The sequence below is a fragment of the Hipposideros armiger genome, unplaced genomic scaffold (assembly GCF_001890085.2).
Source record: "Hipposideros armiger isolate ML-2016 unplaced genomic scaffold, ASM189008v1 scaffold_56, whole genome shotgun sequence".
Taxonomy (NCBI): Eukaryota; Metazoa; Chordata; class Mammalia; order Chiroptera; family Hipposideridae; genus Hipposideros; species Hipposideros armiger.
The window spans coordinates 2,095,756-2,100,866 of NW_017731406.1; the positions used below are offsets into that span (position 1 = coordinate 2,095,756).

General features: G+C 36.0%; 1 pseudogene; it reads right to left on the reverse strand.

The window, feature by feature from the left end:
• Positions 1-258: 258 nt before the first annotated feature.
• Positions 259-928, reverse strand: LOC109381960 (elongation factor 1-beta pseudogene; annotated as a pseudogene).
• Between the last annotated feature and the right edge of the window lie 4,183 nt (positions 929-5,111).

Below are 5,111 nucleotides of genomic sequence, written 5' to 3' on the forward strand. Positions count from 1 at the left end.
GGAATACAAATGAAGTTTTGGACCATTTCATATGCTCCCAGGACATTAATATATTCATCCTTCTGTCAAATGCCTATTCATATCTTTTGCACATTTTCTATTAGTATGGCTGTCTTTTCTTTCTGATTGGTTGGAGTGCTTTATATATTTGGATAATAACCCTTTCTTGGTTGTATGTCTTTCAAATATCTTTTCCTTGTTGTTGTTTTTTTCCTGTCTTTCAAGCTTTTATTTAAGGGTAATGATCCATGATAGATTTTAGATCTTGTTCAAAGCAGCCATGGCCATGAACTGCACATAGTCCTCAAAAGCAGTGGTCGGCACATGCTGCATATCTGTTCCAACTTTATCATCTTCTACTACCTGCACACTGTATTTGACATTTTTTAATTCCATATCCCACTAGAACTACTTTAGAAGAGCCCCTAAGCTGTCTGCTTGAATGCTCCTGACGCACTCCTCTAGTTTTGCCGTATCTGTCTCGTCATCCCAAGGTTTCACATCTAAGAAGATGGAAGACTGGGCAGCAAGTGCATGTTTTTTGGCTTTCTTTGACTCATAGTGTGCCAGGCACTCTCCTCTTAGCCTCCTGGCTTCTTCCTTTCCTCCTCATCAGACCCAAAGAGATCAATGTCATCATCATCTTTATTACCTGTAGCTCTTCTTCCTGTGGCGTCGTCCACATTAGTGGGGCCAGACTTGCCCAAAGCTTTCTTCACTCCCAGCAGGCTGGCCTTTTCCTTTTCCTAAGACTTTTTGTGGTTATTCCAATGTAGGGCATGATACAAGTCAGCAGGTGGTGGGCCAGAGACTGCTTCAAATATGCACGTCTGGTTTGATGGCACAGACCTCTGATGGAGCTCTTGTCTGCCAGGTAGTCGTTGATCACATGGAGGCCAGCAGGGCTTTTCAGGTCTCCCAAACCCATGATGTCTGCTGATCTGGGAGCTGGGCTCAGCCGAGGAGCACAGGCAGTCAGTGCCAAGTGCTAAGGGAGAAAACAAGTTCCCAGGTTTGTTTGGTTTTTTTTCTTTCCATAAGGATTACCTATTATCCCTGCACTTTTCAATGCATGGTCTGATCTGTTTCTTCCACACTGATCTGTAATGTTTGCCTGTCATAGGTCAAGTTTTCACACATTCATGGGCCTGTTCTGCATTGTCTGTTTTGTTTGATTGTTCTACATATCCACCGCTGCTCTGATATCACATTGTCTTCAGTACTGCAGCTTTATAGTAAGTGTTGAAAATTGATAGGGCAATCTTCCTGCCTTAGTTTTCTGGACTGTCTTATCTATTTTTGATCCTTTGCCTGATCAAGTTACACAGATGCACGCGCACACACACACACAACTTGTTAGAATTTTGTTTGGAATTACATTGGATCTTTAGATCAATCTGTGCTTATGCTTATGAAGGTGACTGGTTTATGATTTTTGTATATCCAATTTACTATTATTTTTTACTGTACTTGTCTTTTTTTGATATCCCATATAATGCATAGGAGAGTGTTCACTATTTTTCTATTCTTTGGAAGAGTTTAGGTTAGATTTGAATTGTCTGTTCCTTTAATGTATGGTAGATCTTGTAAAGTCACGTGGGCCTGGATTTTTCTTGATCAAATATTTGTAAACTACTGATTCAATTCCTTCAGTCATTATACCAGACTATTGAGGTTGTCTGTTTCTCTGTGAAATATTTTTTGATGCTTATATGCTTCTAAGAATTTATTCATTTCATCTGTGTCCTCAAATTTATTGGCATAATATTGTTTATACATTTCTTTTATCTCATTTCTGTTATGCCTGATTCATGCCCACTTTTTAATCCCTAGTATAGTGCTTTTGTTCTTTTTCTTCATGAGTAATTTTCCCAATTTTGTCTACTTCTTTTAGTCTTTCCTAAGAACTACATTTGACATTATTGTCACCTCTATTTTATGTCTTACATTTCATTAATTCCTGATGTTGGCTTTATTTCCTTCTATGTTTATTTATTCTGATGTTCTTTTTCTAACATCATAAGTTGCATGCTTATCTCGTTAATTTTGAGGCTTCTTTTAAAACTATTTTTGGATTAAGATATACATATAGAAGACTGTAAAAGCATAACTATCTAGTTTAATGAATAATTACTAAGTAACCATTGTTCAGATTAAGAAATCGACAACGATCAACTCTAATAGCTGTCTGTGCAGTTATCCCTGATCACAGTCCCCTCCTTGTCCTTTAGATGTAACCACTGGTATGATTATATGGAGCTGTATATCAATACATACCAAGATAAGTATGATCTGTGTTTATTAGAAATTTTATTACTTAAATATACATTCCTAAACAATATAGTTTATTCTTCTCTGTGAACTTTACATATAATTGAAAAATACATAATGTATCCTTTAAAAATTTTATTTTTTTAACCTAATGTTATATCAACTAGATTCGTTCTTTCACTTTCAGTGCTGTAGAATATTTATGTTTTTGAATATACCACAAATTATACAGAGGGTGCTAAATAAATGTATACACATGGTAAGAAAGGAAAAAGCTGTATTAAAATTATGCTGATGGTAACCACTTTGAGCACCTCTTGTAATTGCAGAAGTCAAATGTGACTTGTATTCATCTTTTGTTATCCGTGTATATTATTGCAATTTTAATACAGTTTTTTTTCTTTCTTAAAATGTGTATACATTTTTTTGGCACCCTCTGTGTATCCAGTATGCTGTTATTAAACATTTTGGCTTATTTGTAGTTTTTTTGCTATCACAAATAATCCTGCTATGAACATTCTTATACATTTCTCTTGGGGCATATGTGCAAGAGAGTCTCTGTATAGTAGGTGCAGAATTGTTCATCAGAAGGTTTGTGAAAGTTCCCCCTTAATAAAGAATATGGTAAATGGTTTATCTAGGTGTTTGCACCCGTTTACACTGTCACCAGGTACCAATTTACACTCCCATAAGCAGTGTATAGTGTATGAGAGTTCTCATAGCTTCATACTTGGTCTTTTTAAATGGCCCCAATCTGATGAGTGTATAATGTATTTAATTTTGTTTTATAATGAGCATTCCTTGATTGCTACTAAGATTGAACTTCTTTTCATATTTTTTCCCTAATGTGATCATTTAAAGCTGTACAATGTTATCTCAGTACTACTTTATTTGTACCTCATGTACTTTAATGCAGTGCAGTCTCTTTATTGTTTAGTTCTAAATATAATGTAATATCCATTATGACTTTTTTCTTCCAGCTAAAAATTACTTCAAAAACTTTAACAACTTCCGTACATAAGACATCAATTTCTTAGATCTCCTAATTTTGTCTTTATTTTCTCCAACAACTCCAGCGATTAGCTCTTTTCAGGGATTTTTTTCCCTCCCAGAAGGTAATGAAATTTATAATCACTTAATAAAAGAATGGTGTAGAGGTGGGAAAAACTACATTGAAGCAGATGGTGGACAGGCCACTGGGTTCATTCTCTAAGGATACTTGATTCAAATTCATGCCTCAACAAAATCACAAATTACAATTCTTTTATTAAAAATTTTAAATTAAAAATAGGGGACATTTCAAGGTGAATGTTAAAATCTATGAATTAGATTGGCATTTACTCAACAAGTTTTAATGATCTTTCACATGTATCACTTAGTTTGACCCAGCAGTAGTCCTGTGAGATAGTTAATATTTTGGTTGCCGTACAGAGGCACAGTTCAAATTTGTTAAGGACCTGGGCTAAAGTTGTAGGAGTGCAGATTTTTGGATAGGTATGAAAAATTGCAGAGGTAATATAGTTGGGTCATGGAAACCATTTTGAAATAAGATGAATATTCATTTAGCTATGCATCACAATAAAAGGAGCATATTTTAGATGGGAGAAAGTTGCATTTGAGGAGCTGCCAAAAACATTTCATTTTTAACTATTCATGGAGCAGTATGAAATATTGGGTTTTCAAAAAAGTCATAAAGCATGTTTGCAACAGATGGCACTAGTTCATTTTTGGAAATACTAGAGCCATTCACATCTATGTCATTGCTAAGTCATTTGATAACTGACAGTTCTAGCTTCGTTCTAAAAAAAAATTGAGTGATTTGGTTGAGTTTTGGAGATTTTACAAGTTGAAAATAAAAGACCAAACTGTGCATTTTTGCCATATTTTACTGTTTTACTTCCATGAAGAGAAGAACATGTGTCAAGCTTGTGAAAACTTGCATAAAGTTTATGGTGACAATGCTCTACAAGAACCTCAGTGCCAACGATGGTTCACAAAAATCCGTGCTGGTGATTTTGATCTCAATGATGCTCCTCGGTCAGGGAGGCCCACCGAGGTTGATGATGACAAAATAAAGGCATTGATCGAGTCAAACCCACGTTACATGACATGAGAGATTGCAAGAACATTGGACTTTCATCATTTAAGCATTCAAAACCACCTGAAGAAGCTGGGATACATAAGCTAGCTCCATATTTGGGTTCTGCTTGAACTCAAAGAAGTTCATTTGATGGTGCGTATAAACATCTGCAATATGCTCATTAAACGTGAGGAAAATAATCCTTTTTTGAAGTGACTGATAACTGGTGATGAGAAGTGGATTGTTTACAACAATGTGTGATGATTCACCTCAAACGACATCAAAAGCAGACATTCATTAGAGGAAGGTTATGCTCTCAGTGTGGTGGGATTTAATGGTATCGTATTTTTCAAGCTCCTACCAAGGAACCAAACAATCAATTTGAATGTGCACTGTCGGCAATTGGACAGTTTGAATGAATCTATCATCCAGAAATATCCAGAGCTTGTTAATTGTAAAGGAGTTGTGTTCCATCGCGATAACACGAGACCACAGCAAGATTGATCACCCATCAGAAATTATTGGAGCTTGGATGGAATGTGTTGCCACACCCACCATACTCGCCTGACTTTGCGCCGTCAGATTTCCACTTGCTTCGCTCTCTTCAAAACTCCTTGCGTGGTATAACGTTCAATTCACATGTGGCTATACATCAGCACCTTGTTCAGTTTTTCGCAAATAAAGACAGGTCCTTCTAAGAGCAAGGAATTATGAAGCTCACTGAAAGATGGCAAAAGGTAATCGAACAAAACGGGCAATA